The following is a 20019-nucleotide window of genomic DNA, read 5'->3' as shown; positions in this document are numbered from 1 at the left end:
TCTTTAAAGGATTGTAGACGAGTCCTGTATATTGTATGGGTGTGAAGCGCGCCATACTTATAAACAAGAGGCTGCATGGCATTTAGGATGATTATCCTTCTTTGTATTCTTGATCGTGCTGTAGAGCTGAGTCCTAGGGTGGAAATCTTCAATCCTGACCTCTGTTGTTTTATAGTTTGACGACGACTCCTTCAGAGAGGACTACGGGTGATTCGAGGATTGCAATGATGACGGGGGAAAAGAAAAGGAGTAATGTTAAAGAGGAACCTAGAGTGGAAACGGTGGTCAGATGATCGATTAAGAGTACAACTGGTGATGTGGCAATGGCATGGTTAGACAGGAGAAGTATATATGAGACATGGTTTGATGGAGAAATTATATCCATAGAATTTCGAATAATGGGTGTCAAGAGGAATCCATAGGATATGAATGACTTGTAAATAAGAGGAGATAGTATAGTATGAGGGGCTGAGTGATGGCGCAAGGTACAATTGATATTGTAGTAATGTTCATATCCCTTGATATTGTAGTAATGTTCATACGCCGTTGGGGATGGTATCGATATTCACATGCAATTTTGTTAAGATAACCTCTGAAGTGTTACTGATAAGACCTAAAAAGGAGAAAAGTTTGATGGGGTTTTCAGTTGGGCGATAGCAAATGACTGTGGTTATACTGTGAGTGGTTAGCAACCTTAGAAGTGTTTTATTAATGAGACATTAACATGATTAGATGGGAGTTGTAACTTTCCCTTGAGGTAAAACGTAGAAAGGATACGAATGTGTTTAAATATGACTCTTGAGTATGAATATGCCAATAATTTATGAGTAGAAAGGAGTAAAGAAGGAATTACAGAAACGGAAAAGAGTACCAGTTACAATTGTTGACACCCAATTTTTACCCTCCAAAAATTCAAATTAACTAGTCAAGCTTCTTGAATCGCAAACAGAGTAAAATAATTATTCAGAAAATCAAATATACTTTCCAAAAATAGCTTTTGATGATATTTTGTCATTTCATTGGCAAAAATACCCTAATATATATTATGTATATCTTTATGTATAAGTTTAAGTATAAATTATGTCGATTTTATCAATTCGAAAATCAATTCGCGCAAAGTCATGTGTTTTAATTATGTACGTATATTTGATTGTCAATTCAGTGTAATATATTACTTTGTTAGAGTTAAGAAGCTTGATTAAATTATTTGAGTAATTGATTCATCTCAATTTTATTTCAAATGGGTCATAATTGAAATAACAAGAGTGCCTCAATTTAAATGAGATTTTAGCCATGTTTTACATCCCTTTTCCAGCCATTTAAACTGCAAAAAAATTGGACAACCCAACGCACAAAAGTCCACCGACCCAGCCCACTTTGGCTTTAAACGTACACAAATCCCTTTTCTCATTTTCAAAAAGAGAGAATAGCAACAAACGAACCGTGGCCTTATATCAAAAACCTCCAGCAAGCTCCAGCTGTATCTTCATTTTTGGCAAAGGCTCAGGTGCATTTTCTCTTTCCCAGAGCTTGTTCGTCCGTTAATAGCAAATAATTTATTGTTTTTTGTCTTCTACAGAGCTTCAAACGGTAACATGAGTTGTTTTCTCCCTTTGGAATTTTCTATTTTTTCATTTTTAATCCTATTTTCTTGCAAAGATTCTGATTTCAAACGAAATACAAACCAATTTCAATTTCAATTCATGTCCCACATCGAATGCGAACGCCAAAAAAAAACCTAGAATTGGTTCTATTAGTAGAAACCCATTTCTTCATTCTAAAGGATGGTTTTGGGGACTCCAACAATTTTTTTTTCACACCCACAATGTGTTTCTAGACTCACAATGGGGTTTTGGACAACCCCAAGAGAGAGAACACTCAGAAACTCAGCTAAACCTTGCGTTTCGAGGAAGTTCTCGGTCATAGTTTAATTTTTTGAAGTTGTTTCGATTCGTCCGAATAGTCGTTTCTGGTGAAAGGATGATTCGTCGTCTCTCGTCGCTCCCGTCGTTGTTCTGCAAAAATGTAATTTTCTTCCTTGTCATACTTTTATTTTTATTCAATTCTATTTGCTTTGAACTCAAGGAGATTAGTTAGTTCTGTTTAGTTTGTTTCTGCTTTAGTATATGATCGTCAATCCCTCCCAATTTTAGTCTTTATTCTATTTGTTATGTGATTATTGTGATTAGTGAATGGTTAGTGTTAGTAAATGGGTGATTAGCATGTTTATAGCTGGATTAATAGGGATGTAGATTAGTTCGTTTTAATCTTGTTTGGTTGGATAATCAGTTTCCTTTCTCTCATAAGATTTTCTGTTAGTGGTTTTGTTTTTCACGCCCTTTAGCCTATTATAAATGCTTATGCTAATCGCAGTTATAGTGCTAGTAAACTTGTCTTTAATAATGTGAAAACTTAAATTCTTGACATCCTTAAACTAAAATAAGACTAAGAGTGTGATCATTATGTTATTCTCCAGTTTAGATTAACAGTAAGTCATTGCTCTCAAGTTGTAGATTTCAAGATGCCTGCTAGTTTTCTTGCAATTAGTTTCATTTGATCTATGTGTTTGATTAAAACATGATTTGCTTTAGTAAGATTTGGGTTGATTTCACATGAATGTTGGATTATATAGTTGAAAGATTTTGCTGTGTTATTTTAAACCTCCTCTCTGCTTATCTTTATTTTGCTATTCATCACTATTAATTGTGGAATCCCAGTAGCATCAAGTTAACTACTTGTGGTTGGTTGTTTTCCTTTGTCCTAGTTCTATATGTGCTCATATATAAAGGTATACGCTGGTTTTAGTTCAAACAACCTCTTACTCCTTTGTTTTCATCCTGTTTTAGTTTTAATAATTGAGACTGTTTTGAAATTTGTTTGAGTTGAAGGAGTTGAGTTTTAACTCAACATCACCTCAGGATACTCCTAACTATGTAGGCAGTCCAGTCCATCTAGAAATGAGTTTCCTCCTAGCTTATTATGTTTGAGTATGCTTTATGTTTCATTATTAAGAGTGTTAAGGTTGATCATGGGTTATCTACTATCTCCCTTATATTGATTCTAAGAAGAGACTGTGTGTTATCTTATGGCTTAATCATAATAGTGATACTATTTGTCCCCTTTTGTGGTATGTGTATTTGAAAAGAAGGAAGTTCTAACTTGTTGAGATTGCTTCTCCTTAATGTGATTTGGCACTCCCCTTCCTTGAATAAAAAACTTTTGCGATGGTTTTCATACGTGATGTTGCCCCTGTTTTCATGAAATCTGTTTAAGTGTTCTCTCTCCCTTATGTGTTACGAAACCTAAAATGGGCCAAGTGCGGTAAGAGGATTCCATGTTTTCCACCTTATTTGAATATGTGTACCTTAGCAATGGTTCAAGATAAAAAGGGGGGGGGGGGGGGGGGTTATGAGTTAACTATATTCATAAGCATGCTTCTGAGTCTGTGTTATCACTGTCTAGTCTTTCGAATTCTAAAAAGTTAAACATAGAGTAATATATGAGTTAATCCTATGGTCTGTCATACAGAGGATGCCACTTGGGTTGTAGGGAGATAGATCACTATTTGATGCATGGTTATTTCCATAATTAGCAATACAACCTGTGTATTTTTAGCATCAATAAAAAAAACAAATTTCATCTAGTGGAGTCCAGGTGATTAGGTTCTATTCTAGGCATCAACAAGCTAAAAATATCCTGGAAAATGTAACTGCATATCTTGCAGTCCTAGTGTGTGCATATGTGATTCAAACTTATGAAGTATAACTCTGTGTTTAATTCAGGTTTCACTATTAGAAGAGGTTGTTGTTACTGTACATTTGATAAATAGGATGTATGCTAATGTGTGTATAAAATATGGGTATTTGAACTCAACTGTTTCAGTTTCTGTCTGCAAAGAGAGTTTGTTTTTGTAAAGAGTAAAAGAAATTAATATGAGTTCAGGTCTATTTAAGAAAAACTGGGAGACGATTTGGACTTGAATCTTAGGTGTTTTGTTTTTAATGAAACTGTTTTGAGGGTAAGCACAGGTCCTTGGAGCATGAAATGAATACATGTTCAATATATGTCACATAAATTTTCTTTTCATATGTGATGTCTACCTCTTTTCCCTGCATAACTGTTTCTTTCTGAGTTCCATACATCCTTTAAGCTGTATTGTAGGTCTAGAATGATGTTGAACTCCTTGTCTTGTTCCCTTTGGGTAAAGAACTGTTTTTTTTCCAAGTGAAATTACAAAGTTAATGATTCCCAAGGGCTTAAAATGAGGTTAGTTCTAAGTTCTGATCTGTTTCAGCATGTTTAAACTTCTTTAAATGATTTCACTGCTTACATCTTTATTCTTTTGTTGTTATGATGGCTAAAAGCCAAGGTAAGTTTTGGGATTTGATTTAGCCTCCTCGAATAGCCTACCATGCCAAGGATCTAGAAACCTTTGGATCTTGTGTGGCATTGGAAACACAGTTGGTGGTAGCCCCCTTTTGTTGCCTTAGCCTTTTAAGCACGTTGCTTTGTTCTATTGCTTATGGCCAGTCCTTGAAAGTTCATATTTTCTTTAAGCCCCATTATTGGGGTGATGCACTCCTTTCTATGTTTTGGTTTACTAGTTGGTAAAATCTTATTCATTAGGTTGTTTTGAATGCTTGTTGTCCCCATTATTTGCCAAGGCTATGCTTTAAAGTATACCTAAAAGAAATTAAGTCCTTCCAGGTTCTTAACTTTAAAAGACTAGTTTGTGTTTTATTATGATGATTCCTTGAAACTCTTGGTTGAATTATGAGCTAAATATGGATGAAACTATTCATTTTGTTGATCCTGGAAATTCCAATCCTTTGTCATTTTACCCTATTTTAAACCAAGACTAAGCAATGAGATTCATAAGATGAGAGAAGATCTTTCATTCCATTTTTTGCTACTTTTTTGTTGGGAACTATTCAGGATACTCATTCTTCACCCCTCTTTTCTTTGCATGAACCGGGGAGTCTTCAAACCTCTTTGAGTTGCTGCCTTGGCTGTTGTACTTAATGAACTTGTTGCTGGTTTTGGAATTTACCTCTGTTGCATTGTGAGAGAATCTAATGCCCTTTGATGCAAATAACTGTTGAATCTTAGTTGTGGTAACTCGCATTTTGCTGCACTCGAGAACCCTACTTGTTATCGTATATGTGGCTGCTACTTTGCTTTAATTTGAGGAAAAAGTGGCAGTTTCTTTGCTTGTTGATTGAGCCAATGCTATGCTCAAAGCATTCTCCGACGCTGTTCTTTTACTGCTGCTTGTTATGGCTGCCTTTGTTGTCATTTGTTGCTGCAACATGATTGGAATACTGGGCCATTGATATGTTTTTTCTGAGAAACAAATACTACACTTGGGGATGTTGTATCTGGCCAAACATTTGGGCTGTATTATGGACTTCCTAGCTATTGTGTTTTTAATGTGGTTAGCTGCTAAGCAGCTTGTGTCACTGCCCTTAAAGAACAGATGCTGCACTTGATGAAAAGAAAAAATGGTTGTTGCTATGCTTATGAGGAGGCTGCCACTTTGTTGTAAAAAGAAACATATGCTGCCTTTGATATGCGCAGATGCTACAATAACTGTTGCTATATTTTTACAAGCTGTGTGTCACGTCCTTAGTCTTCAACTAAGCGCACGTGCGACACTTGACAACTCGCTCGCGTTCTTGCACTACTTTCTCACGATCTTGCTATGCCAAGTCAGCCTAGTTTACTACACTCAAGATCGCTAAGGGAATACTAATTGAGAAAGACAAGAGAAATTTGCTAGAAGGAAGCTTTTTATTATAGAAGACTTAGTTGATTTTGCTTGATGGATTTTACAAATGGATGCCCCTCTATTTATACTACTCACCTAGGGTCTAGTATGCAAATAATAATTAATATATAAGTCCCTACATATTTACAAAAAAGTCCCTTCGCTGGAATTATCCACTAAGCTAGAATATTCTAAGGTCTTCCTAAGGAATCTTCTAGCAAGTCCATAAATATCTAGAGCATCTCCATAAGAATCTCTATAGCTCTAGAATCATCCAAAACATGCTAGACTTTTTCCCATGAAAGCATCCATATGGCAACTAGCTCCAAATGGCACCTAGGTGGCATGATGACGTGGCAGGTCATCACACTCTCCCCACCTGATGTTGCGACGACCGCGGCGCATTGCTGCAACATAAACTCTAGAATCTTGTCTTTAAATTGCCACAAATCTTCATAACGCTCCCATGTAGCCTCTTCCAGTGGTTGCCCCTTCCAGTGGACGAGGAACATGGTGGTGGCTTTCTGCCCTTGTCTTCGCCTGGCATGGTAATCAATGATAGGCTCAATTTCCCAATCATGAGAAACGGCGATGGTAATCGGTGCATGACATGACCCTTTTCCGGTTCATGCTCCAACTCAATCTTGTGATCCTGCTCACACCTAAGAGGCAAGCTCTTAGGTAGCTCTTCAGAAATACCATCTTTGTTTTCTTCGAGCAAATTATCTATCCAAGGCGGCGGTGTCTCTTGGGTACCATTATCTTCCTTCAAACTTGTAATGGTTGTCATGAATGTTGGCTCCTCTTTCTTACGCCCCTTGACAAGCTGCATAGCTGAAAGTTGTGCATGGCTCTGTCCATGCGACATAGTTACTGTAGGCACCATGCAAGCGCCTTCTCACTTCATGACCAAGAGACGTTGGAGGTTGGGATCAATCATCGCGTGGCAATTTCTAAAGAACTCTTGCCCCAGAACAATGTCAAAGATATCCATAGTAGTGGCGGTAAAATTTGTCGTACCTTTCCAATCGCCTAATTTGACACTAACGCCATTAGCTACACCACGAGAATTTTCTGGCTTAGCATTCACGGTCTTGACGAGGGCGTTAATTGGAGCGAGCTTCAACTATAGTCTCTTCGTTGTAGCCTCAGTCACAAAATTGTGAGTCGCTCCAGTGTCTACCAATGCCCGAGAGAGCTTGTTGTTTATAGTGAGATCCACGTATTGATTTCTATTCTCGTCGGGTTGGATAGGTTGCTCCTTGACAGCGCCACATATGCTTATCATACCTAACTTTGCGGTGCCTGAACTCTCTCCTTGCGTCTGCTCCTTTCGTTCACGAACCATTGCATTGAGGCTCTTCAAGTCGAGGCAATTTCTGAAGCCGTGCGGTCCTCCACATATGTAGCATCCCTTTTTATCGATCTGCGCCTTCTTCTCAGCATAGCCCTGATGACCATTTGGCTTTTTGCCATCGAACTTGTTGGCATTTTGAGTCGTGGAGTAGTATTGTTGAGACTCCTTGTTCTTACCACGGTCTCCCCCACCTTTGGCATTGCCACCCCTTGACTTATGACCTTTGCCTTTGTCGCGTTTGTCATGCTTGAAATCCATCAAAGACTCGGCCTCCACTATGGCTTGGTCTATATCATTGACTTGTTGGCGTTGCAATTCTTGCTTAGCCCAGTTCTGTAACTCGTCCATGAAGTGAAATAACAAATCATCGCTAGTGAGGTTGGGAATTTGAAGCATAAGGGTGGTGAACTCCTTGACATAGTCACGAATGCTCCCTGTCTTCTTTAACTCTCTAAGTTTGCGCCTTGCCTCATACAAGACATTATTTGGGAAGAACTGTCGCTTGAACTGATCCCACGTGTTGATTGTGCATAGCCCTCTGTCAGCATCGGCGACATTTCTTCTCCACCATAACATGTCAGTCTCTGTTAGGTACAACACAGCGGTGTTGATCTTGGCCTCATCGTCCCTCACTTTTCCATGCCTAAAATAATTCTCCAAGTGCTAAAGAAAGTTCTCCACCTCTTGTGCATCACGAACCCCTTTGAACACTGGTGGCTTGGGAGCCTCGATCTTAGCCTCCCTCGTCATGACAATATTGTTGGCTGCCTCGGTCACACTAACATCAATCTGCTCTTCGAGTGCCATTATCTTTGCCTTCATGGCATCGATAGTACTTAACGCCTCCATGAGTCTGCACTCTAAGGCAGTGATGGTTTGCTTTACCTCAATCTCAGCCTGCATGTGCCCTTCCAAGTCATTTCGGATGCTTTCAATCTCTTGCAAAACTTGCTCACGATCTTGCTATGCCAAGTCAGCCTAGTTTACTACACTCAAGATCACTAAGGAATTGTAATTGAGAAAAGACAAGAGAAATTTGCTAGAAGGAAGATTTTTATTATAGAAGACTTAATTGATTTTGCTTGATGAATTTTACAAATGGATGCCCCTCTATTTATACTACTCACCTAGGGACTAGTATGCAAGTAATAATTAATGTATAAATCCCTACATATTTACAAAAAAGTCCCTTCTCTAGAATTATCCACTAGGCTAGAATATTCTAAGGTCTTCCTAAGGAATCTTCTAGCAAGTCCATAAATATCTAGAGCATCTCCATAAGAATCTCCATAGCTCTAGAATCATCCAACACATGCTAGACTTTTTCCCATGTAAGCATCCATATGTCAACTAGCTCCAAATGGCAACTAGGTGGCATGATGACGTGGCAGGTCATCACATGTGGCTTTAAAAAGGAACGGTCAACATTTGGTAAAGGTTCACTGATTAGAATATGATAATACACTTGGGCCAATGAAAAAAATGATTTTTGAGGCCATGCCTAGTCCGTAAAGGTTGTCCCTTAGTTTAGGCAAGGATGATCTCACATTGATATCACGAGGTAGGAACCAACATGTGCTTGGAAAGGCAACTAGAATGGTCCCTAGTTTGCTGCCGCGACATGATTCAGGTTCCTTTGCCATATTCGAACCGTGAGTCTGAGCCTTCGTAATCAAAGCTTTCAAAGTTTGATACGAGTCTTAGAGATATTATTATTTATATTCATAAACGGCACCCTAAGAGGTGGCTTATCATTTGACTAACTATTTTCATTTCATTCTTGCGAGGTACATCTAATTAATATGGGTCTACGAGATGAGATTGTACCAAAGACAAAGTGAAGTAAAGTTGAAGGCCCGATAGCTCGAATGAAGGACTAGAAGAGCATAGAAGAACGAGAACAAGACTGCTGAATGATTTGGGCCCAAGGAAAAAGCTAAACTTTTCTTCCCCTTCTTGTATTATAGTTTTATATTATTTTCTGTGTGAACATGCAAATACATTTGTATAGATTTTGTAACCCCTACAGGTTAGAACCTAGGATTTGGGCAGACGATGTTTCAAAACTGTATCCAAATGATAAAAGAGTTGTATTCCACTTAACTAAAATAAATAAAAGTGAAAGTATATTTTTCTTGCAAAACGTTGATTATTTCTGAATACCTCTTTAAAAGTGTATTTTAATTTGAGAAATTTTAGAAAAGAAAGTAAAAGAAACATTTGGGCTAGACCCAACTTAATGAATTCAAATAAGTGGAATTTCCTTCAAAACCCGAGTTTGGCAAAGTAGTTCTGAGGATACGGTTGACTGAAGAGATAAAATGTGGATAATGTATGAATTAAATAATGGCTGTACATATACATATACATATTTGTTTTTTTACATATAAACACATGGCATTAGTTTTTGATGGGATATACCCAGCATACCATCCTTATAAGTAAAAGGACAAACTATTTTTATCCGAATATTTTATATCCGAACTCAAAGTACCCTTACTTAAAGGAAATTTGTTTAACTCTTTTAAAGCCAAAGTGATATGGCATGACATTATTTTTATACGGGAAACTAAACAAAACATAAGCAATTTATACATAATCACACATTGAAGCTCGAAGGTCAACCGTATTCTACAGATCCTTAATACTTGGGTGCCTAACACCTTCCCTAGGGGATCACCAGAACCCTTACTTGGAACTCTGGATTATGAAGGATTTTTCACTGTATTTGAATAAGCCCTTCACCACTGATTTTCCTAATTTCCTAAAAATTAGGTGGCGATACTTTTCCAAAACAAGTCTGAAAGAGCATCAACGAGTTCAAAGTAGCTTTTATGCACCCGCGTAAAAGTGATCCGTTACAGATGGCGAATCTACTGGGGACTTTAGGTTCTAACCATAAGGGTTTCAATATAATGTGATTGTTTGTATAAACTGCTTATATGTTTCCTCTCCTGTATATATAAACTGTCATTGCATGCATATCATATGTTCCACTTTAACCCAACTAAGGGTCAACTTGTAAGTTAAATAAAAACCTGAATAGGATGCGTCTAGTGCCTATGACAGTTTTTTTTAGGACTGCTTAATAGAGCTTAATAGTCAAATGATCAATGCTTAGTCTAAGAAGATAGGTTATTAAGTGAAGGCTTAAGTAACAGAATAATATAGTTTAATGGTAATATTAAACTCACCTTAGTTTTAGAGGCCTTTAGTTGTTGTCATTTGATTGCAGGATGAGATAAAGGGTTGAGAATGCTTCAGGGGAGTAAACGGAAGGTCAAGGCATAGACCGGGTGATGACTAGTCTTCTTTAGGACTTTGAAGTCATTTTCCCAGAGTTTTGTTTTAATGACCATGGGACCCCACAAAACGCCATAGTTGATTAGGAAGAGGTTAATAAGACCTTGGTGTTACACCTCAGGAAATGTCATGTCATTGTACGGTAAATAGACTAATGCAGGCTAAGATGTATATGATGTCCTTACGAGTAACAAGGGATACTTAATTGTTCTCATTAAGATTCCAAACACACTTGAGGCGAGAGACGAATGTTCGTTGAAAAGAAGTGATAAGTCACATTTTGGGAAGGTTTCGCGAAATATCGAGTTAGGGATTATTTAGTAAGGTCTCGAGGAGAAGCTATAAGGCTCCTTACATGGTTAGTGAAGTATTAAACAAGTGTTAAGAAGGTTCCCTAAGGATCGGAGATCAAACGAATCGACGAGATCAACTTTGGAAAAAGGTGAGTTATATGACCATTTATACAGTCCGTATAATGGTCCGTATAACAGTCACAGTAAGGGGTGATCACTGGAAGTATTATACGGCCCCTTATACGGACCGTAAAAAATTGTACGGACCGTATAACTGTCTGTATAATTCTTAGCGGGCAGCTTTTAATTTTTATAAAAAGAGACCCCCAAGTCCTCATTTTTCATCTCACTCATTCTCCACTCCTCAAGAAAGCTCTAGAACATTCTCCATACCATTTTAACATATATCCAAGAGAAATTAAAGATCAAACATCAAGAGTCGGTAGAATCAAGCATATGGATGTTCATTAGGGTTGATACAAGTCAAGATTTCCTTGGGAATTGAAGTTGGGGTTCTTTTCAAGGGGAGTATCTTCATCCAAAGATCATTCCTACATAATCCAAGGTGAGTTTTACATTTATTTCATGTTATTAAGAGTATTGAGTGGTTGAAAGACTTGGATTAGAGAAGAATGTAGAATATGAGCTCAAATATGGAAACAATAGTATTTTGAGTAGTAAGTTCATTTCAGATATGATTCTTAGCATGAAATGAGTGTAATCTTGTTATGCATGATGCTAATGTCGTTGAGGGAGTATTATGTGGAAAATGAATATGTTGTATTGTAGTAATTGTTATGGATGATTTGAAAGAGAATTGTGATGATTAAATAATGCCTAACTTGAAGAAGTTATCTATTATGATATTATGGGTGTTGTTATTGATGTTTGGGAGTTGTTATATTATATGGAGGAAGTTGTAGAAACAAAGGAAGTGCTGCCCAATTATTGTTAGCCCTTAGCCGCCTTAGCTTTGCTTCAAGTATGTTTTCGGTTATCTAATCTTAGTACGAATTCTCTTGAATGTAGAATCGTGAGCTTGGAGGGAAGCATTCAGTAGGCAACGTTAGAGAGAAGTAAAGGTATGTAAGGCTAGTCCCCTTCTTTCAAAGGCATGACTATTATTTTGTGATTTCTCATCTATATTCCCATGATCTTCTTACATCCTAAAAGATGAAGGTTAAAAGTTCTTAAGGGCTTCTTATGAGATAGAGATGGCATATGTTCCTTGATAATGATGATGATGATGATGATATGATGAGCTCGATATTCTTATCTTTATGATTTCATTGATGTTGCCACTTGTTGTTAGTCTCACCTCATGTTACTAGTTACTTCAAGGTGAAACATGACGATTATGACTATTCCATAACATAATCGGAGTTTACCGACTTTATGTCACTCCGATAGAGTTGTAGCTTTCACTTGGGCTCTCATGCATGCCTATATTATTTTTATGCATGATCACACCGTGCCTACATGGCCAGGCAGTATAACACCACGCAACCCTATAGGCTGCCGGGCAGACACACCACTGCAGTGGGCAGCTTACACCTCGGACGCGGGAGGCCTGGATGTGGGCTAATGATGTTCACACCGTACCTATATGGTCGGGCAACTTATTTATGTACAATATGATATTATTTTTACTATAAAAGTTAGCATGCATGACTCTGCCTTAAGAGGAAATCAGTCACAGGTTTGCTCCTCGCCTTATGTTTCTTTATGTCTTTATTATGCTGTTGTACATGCCGTACATACTCAGTACATTGTTTGTACTGACATCCTTTTCTTTATGGACGTTGTGTTCATGCCCACAGGTAGACAGGGAGACGGTACATACACTTAGGAGCTTGTACAGCGGATTTACAGGAGCACTCCACTACTCCGGAGTCGCCATCTCTTGGTATATTCTTTTGTGTACATGTTGGGGAATAGTGTGGTCTTGTCCCGTCCTTATGATTTTGGTATTCCAGTTAAAGGCTCGTAGATACTTATGTGTGGGTTGTAGATGTTGTGAGACTTCTTCATTGTCTATTATGTATATAATGTTTGTAGCCTCATAGGCTTATGCACATATACATGTTTTGAGGGATATTAACGATCATTTTATGATAAGTATTGTATGGGAATGATGTATGCCCAGGTTCAGTATGATAGATAGCATGATGAGTAGTGCTCGGTAGTCAGCTCCGGGTACCCGTTATGGCCCAATAGCTGGGTCGTGACAAAAGTAGTATCAGAGCAGTTCCGTCAAGGGTGTGTCTACGACCCGTGTCCAGTAGAGTCTTGTTTATGGTGTGAAGCGTGCCACACTTATAAACAAGAGGCTGCGGGGCATTTAGGAATATGATCGTCTTTTGTCTTCATAGATCGTGCGATAGAGCTATGTTATAAGATTTCTTTTTTCCCTAGTTGTACGTTATGGTTTCAGCGATGCCGGTAAAGAGAAAAGCAACAGCCGCCCAGAAGGGCAAGACTTCGACAGGAAGACAGGTTGAACCGGAGCCACCGGCAAATATAGAAGAGGGTAAGTCCCGCAATGAGGCTCCATCTCATACCTCTCACACTCCGCCTGTTTTGGAGGAGCATGAAGGGGCCTCAGCTCCAGCTCCAGCGCCTCCAGTTCCTCCACCGGGTGCTTCGAGTCAGCAGATGACTGAGGCTATTGAGCTATTGACACAGTTAGTTACCGCCCATGCTCAGCGGCAGAGTGCGGGTCCGGGTGATAGAGCCAATAGTGCCAGAGCCCGTGATTTTATGAGTTTGAACCTCCCAGAATTTTTCGGGTCAAAGTCGGATGAAGACCCGCAGGGTTTTATAGACGAGATGCTGAGGACACTAAGGATTATACATGCTTCTGATACTGAGTCAGTGGAGTTAGCGTCCTATAGACTGCGGGATGTCGCCGTTTTATGGTATAATAATTGGATATCTTCGAGGAAGGAAAATGCACCTCCCCCAGTTTGGCAGGAATTCGTAGATGCTTTCATCCACCATTATTTGCCACCGGAGGTCCGTCGGGCTCCAGCTGATAAGTTTCTGAATCTAAAGCAAGGGAATATGAGTGCTCGGGAATATAGTCTTCGTTTCAATTCATTGGCCCGGTATGCTCCGACCATGGTGGCCGATATGGGAGACCGAGTACATCGATTTGTGAATGGTTTAGGGCCACATTTGATCAAAGATTGCTTGACAGCTTCACTACAAGGGGGTGGACATCTCATGTATTCAGGCCCACACCAAGAATTTAGAAGAGCAGCAACAGCCACAAAGGGGTGAACGCGATATTGATTAAGGGTAGAGAAAGAGGGCCAGATCTGCCGATGCTAGTAGTGAGTATAGAGGGGGTCAGCAGCAACAGTATTCCAGTATTCAGGCCAATTTGCGAATAGTGCACCTCCTCGGTTTGAGGGTAGGAGATTTACCCGTCCCATTTATTCAGGACAGGCTCAGAGCTCGAGAGTTTCAGGTTCCCAGGTTGGAGGTGATCCCAGTTAGAGGAGACCATCATTACCACGATGCAGCCAGTGCGGTGGATTTCATTCGGGTCCGTGTCGCCGAGGCTCAGACGCTTGTTATACCTGTGGTCAGGTTGGGCATATGATGCGTGATTGTCCGTCGATGGGTGGTAGAGTTGGGGACCAGCCTACAAGATCAGCAGTCGGATCTTCTTCGTCCGTGCGCCCCGTAGGGCAGACTCCCCAGGCTTCAGCACGCCGTGGTAGGGGCATAGGGGTAGCATCCAGTTCAAGTGGTCCCAGCCCTGCATTTATGCTTTAGCCGGATGCCAGGATCTTGAGTCCTCCCCTGACGTGGTTACAAGTATACTATCCATATTCTCTCATGATGTTTATGCATTAATTGATCCGAGTTCTAAGTTGTCTTATATCACTGCTTATATTGCTGGCCGTATTGGGGTAAAACCCGAGCCAATTAAACCTTTAGAGGTATCTACTCCGGTTGGTGATCCAGTAATAGCTAGACAAGTATACAAAAATTGTGTGGATGTGGTATGTGATCGCCAGAATACAACTGATTTGATTGAGCTAGAAATGTTGGATTTTGATGTGATTATGGGCATGGATTAGTTGGCCTCTTGTTATTCTAATGTGGATTGTAGAACGAAAATAGTTCGGTTCCAATTTCTGGGCGAAACAATGCTGGAATGGAAGGGTAACACAGCATCCCTAAGAGGTAGGTTTATTTCCTACCTTAGGGCAAGGAAGATGATCGCTAAAGGCTATATTTATCACCTAGTCCGAGTTCATGACATTAAAGCACAGCCGCCGACTTTTCAATCTGTCCCGATAGTAAATGAGTTTCCAGATGTATTTCCAGATGAACTTTCAGGTCTTCCACCAGAACGGGAAATTGATTTTACCATTGATGTGCTGCCGGACACTGAGGCTATATCTATACCTCCTTAGAGAATGGGTCCTGCAGAATTGAAAAGGCTAAAGGCACAATTGAAAGATTTGCTTGAGAAGGGATTTATTAGGCCCAGTTCATCACCATGGGGAGCACCCGGCCTCTTTGTGAGAGAGAAAGATGGCTCCCTACAAATGTGTATTGACTACAGACAATTGAACAAGATGACAATCAAGAATAAGTATCCACTTCCGAGAATCGATGATTTGTTTGATCAATTGCAAGGTGCCAAGTGGTTTTCAAAGATTGATCTGAGATCGAGATATCACCAAGTGAGAATCAAGGAAGAAGACATTTCAAAAACGGCTTTCAGAACTAGATATGGTCATTACGAATTTCGGGTGATGTCATTTGGGTTGACTAACGCTCCAGCAGCGTTTATGAATTTGATGAATAATATATTCTGGCCTTTTCTAGATCTATTTGTGATCGTGTTTATCGACGATATTCTAGTATATTCTCGGTCAGAAGCAAAGCATGCGGATCATCTACGTATCATCCTTGGAATTCTTCGAACTCATGAATTGTATGCTATGTTTTCAAAATGTGAGTTTTGGCTGAATGCTGTGACTTTTCTGGGCCATATCATCTCAGCTGATGGTATTCGCGTAGATACTCAAAAGATTGAGGCCGTGAAGACTTGGCCAAGGACTACAACGCCTACAGAAGTCTGTAGCTTTCTGGGATTAGCAGGTTACTATACAAGATTTGTGGAAGAGTTTTCTTCTATTTCAACACCATTGACGAAGTTAACTCAGAAATCAATAAAATTTCAATGGACTGATGCCTGTGAGCATAGTTTCCAAGAATTAAAAGATCGATTGACTTCGGCCCCAGTCCTGACACCTCCAGAAGGGTCAGAAGGCTATGTTTTTTATTGTGATGCCTCCAGTGTTGGGTTAGGCTATGTGTTAATGCAGCAAGTAAGGTTATAGCCTATGCTTCCAGGAAGTTGCGGAAACATGAGAAGAATTATCCGGCCCATGATCTTGAATTAGCTGCAGTTATTCATGCACTGAAGATATGGAGACATTATTTGTATGGTGTACATGTTGATATTTATTCAGATCATAAGAGTCTCCAGTATATCTTCAAGCAGAAGGAGTTGAATCTTCGGCAGAGGCGATGGTTAGAGTTATTGAATGATTATGATGTGAGTATACTATATCATCCGGGAAAAGCAAATGTGGTGGTTGATGCTCGTAGCCGCAAATTCGTGGGCAGTCTATATGATGTTCAACTGGAAAAAAAGGAATTAGTCCGCGAGCTCCATTAGCTAGCTAGCTTGGGAGTTCGTTTAATTGATTCAGGCAATGCATGAGTCGATATTCATAACCTAGCTGTTTCATCCTTAGACATGGAAGTGAAGAGGCGCCAATGTGAAGATCCCCAGTTGAGTCAGTATAGAGATATACTTCCTCATAAAGAGGAGTCACCATTTGAGGTTTCTGCAGATGGAGTTCTCAGGTATCGAGGCAGACTATGTGTGCCAGATGTGGCAGGACCACGTCATTAGATTATGGAAGAAGCTCATTACTCTAGTTATTCTATTCACCCAGGAGCGACAAAGGTGTACCATAATCTTAAGTCAATATATTGGTAGGATGGAATGAAGAAGGATATACCAGAATTTGTAGCTCAGTGTCCAAATTGTCAACAAGTGAAAATTGAGCATCAAAAGCCAGGAGTGTTGTTACAAGCCATGGAAATTCCAACCTGGAAATGGGAAGTGATCAATATGGATTTCATTGTAGGTTTGCCTCATTCCCGGCACAAGTATGACTCCATATGGGTGATTGTTGACAGACTCACAAAATCAGCTCATTTTCTTCCAGTCAGACTCATATATTCAGCAGAAGATTATGCAAGGCTATATCTTAAGGAGATAGTGCGACTTCATGGTATCCCAATATCTATTATCGCAGATAGAGGAGCACAATTTATTGCTAAATTCTGAAAGTCTTTTTAAGAAGGTTTGGGTACTCAAGTGAAGCTTCGTACAACATTTCACCCACAAACTGACGGACAAGCTGAACGCACTATTCAGACTTTGGAAGATATGTTGCGGGCATGTATGTTAGACCTCGGAGGTAATTGGGATGAACATTTTCCACTTGTCGAGTTTCCCTATAATAATAGTTATCATTCCAGTAGCCAGATGGCCCCATACGAAGCTGTATATGGAAGGAAGTGCAGATCACTAATTGGATGGTTTGAACTCAAAGAGACACAACTAATAGGTCCAGAATTGATTCAGCAAGCAGTGGAAAAGATCAAGCTTATCAGAGACCGATTGTTGACAGCCCAAAGTCGCCGACGACGAAACCTTGAATTTCAAATCGATGATTGGGTATTCCTAAAAGTGTCGCCGATGAAAGGTGTAATGAGATTCGATAAGAAGGGCAAGCTTAGTCCTCGATATATGGGACCTTATAAGATTGTCCGCAAAGTGGGTCAAGTGGCTTATGAGTTGGATTTACCTCCAGAACTCGAGTCAGTTCATGCAGTTTTCCATGTGTCGATGCTCCGTAAATGCGTTAGAGATCCTTCCACGATCATGACGGTAGATGATGTTCAAGTTGCGGAGAAGTTGGCTTATGAAGAGATACCTATTGCTATACTAGATAGACAAGTGCGGAGACTCAGGAACAAAGAGGTAGCCGCAGTCAAGGTCTTGTGGAGAAAAAATAATCGAGAGGAAATGACTCGGGAAGCGGAAGAAGACACGAAGTCCAAATAACCGCAATTGTTTCCACCCCTGGAAGAGATTAAAGATGAGACGCCATTATCATAAGGTATGTAATGCTTTCTTTTAATGCTTTTGGTCATGTATTTTCTTGCCACTGTGTGGTAGCCCTGTGAGGCTGTCACGACCCGACCGGGGGGGGGGGGGGGGGGGGGGGGGGGGCATGACGGGTACCCAAAGCTGACTATCGAGCACCACTCATCATGCTAACTATCATACCCAGCCTGTACACACATAATTACCAAGACAACGCGCATATATATATATATATATATATATATATATATATATATATATATATATATACATAATCCCTCACGGCAGAAAAAGGATATATAACAATGTACTCTGGGGTGGTCATGAGACATCTACTAACCACACATATGTATCTCTGAGCCTCTAACTAGAGTACTGAACATAAGGACGGGACAGACCCCGCCATGCCCTCAATATGTACACAAAAGAATATACCCAAAATCTACAACATTCCGGAGTAGTGGAGTGATCCTGTATGTGTATGCTGAACAGGCTTCTAGGAATCCGGTCCATCTTCCTGTCTACCTGTAGGCATGAACACAACATCAAAAAAGAAAAGTACGTTAGTACGAACAATGTACCGAGTATGTAAGGCATAAATAATACCAACATAATAAACAAATAATGAAACATGAGGCAAAGGTATAACCTGTACGTCAATTGCCTCTTAGGGCGAATATTATACCTGCATAACTTTTTAAAGAAAACACATGTCATGCATATCAAATGTACCATCATCGTTAACCCGCGTCCGGGTAACTATCGCACGCTGCCCACTAGTGGTGTCATGTCCGGCCAAATAGGCACGGTGTAATCATAAGCCGCTCGCCTTAGCGGTGTCATGTCCGGCCAAATAGGCACGGTGTTATCATAAGCCGCCTGGCTTAGCGGTGTCATGTCCGTCCAAATAGGCACGGTGTTATCATAAGCAGCCCGCCTTAGCGGTTTCATGTCCGGCCAAATAGGCGCGTTGTAAACATACATATATACTTAGCATGAAGCATGCATAAGAGCTCAAATACAAGTTGTACTCTATCGGAGTGACATAAGGTCGGTAACCTTCGATTACATTATGGAACATCATGATCGTCATGTCTCGCCTTGAAGGAACTAGCATTATGCAGTGAGGCTATCAACAGTGAATAGCATCAAGGAATCATGTAACATATCTCTAGACATAACATCATCATCATGATCATTATGGAACACATCTTATCTCTTCCTCATAATAAGCTCTTAGAAACAATAGACTTGTAACCCTTGGAATGAAGGAAAGTCATGGAAAGGTAGAGGAAATCATGTCATAGGAATCATGCCTTAGAAAAGAAGGAATTAGCCTTACATACCTTTGTGTCTCTTTACAATTAACGTCGTCCTTCCAAGCTTACGATTCTACATTCAAGAGGATTCGTACTAAGATTAGATAACCGGAAACATACTTAGGCCTCAACTAAAACAACTAAGGACTAACGAAAATTGGGCAGCATTTCCTTTGTTTTAACAACTTCCTCCAAATAATAGACAATTCCCAAACATCAATAATAACACCCACAATATTACAATTGATAAACTTCATCAAGTTAAACATTATTCAATTCCCAACATTCCCTTTCAAAGTCACCCATAACCATAATTGCAATACAACTTCATAGTCATTCTCATAAAATACTCCTTTAACTTCATTTACATCATTCACAACAATATTACACTCATGGTATGTCGAGAACTATGATTCAAGTCAAGCTACCATTCAAGAACTCCACTATTTCAGTATTTGAACGTCATACTCTACTTTCTTCCATAATCCAAGCCTTTCAACTACTCAATATTCTTAGTAACATGAATTAAATGTGAAACTCACCTTTGATCACATAGGAATGGGATTTGGATGAAAATAATCCACTTGAGAGAAAACCCTACTTCAATACCAAAGAGATTCTTGGTTTCCACAAGCCTTAGTGAACATCCTTGCACTTGAGTCTAATAATTTCTTTCGTGCCTACTCTTTAATTCCTCTTGGATTTGTAATAATATGATATGGAGAGTATTCTAGAGTTTTCAGGACTTGGAGAAAAGTGAAATCTGA

This window comes from Lycium barbarum, chromosome 5, assembly GCF_019175385.1.
Source record: "Lycium barbarum isolate Lr01 chromosome 5, ASM1917538v2, whole genome shotgun sequence".
Lineage (NCBI taxonomy): Eukaryota > Viridiplantae > Streptophyta > Magnoliopsida > Solanales > Solanaceae > Lycium > Lycium barbarum.
Note: the sequence above shows the minus strand (reverse complement) of the source record.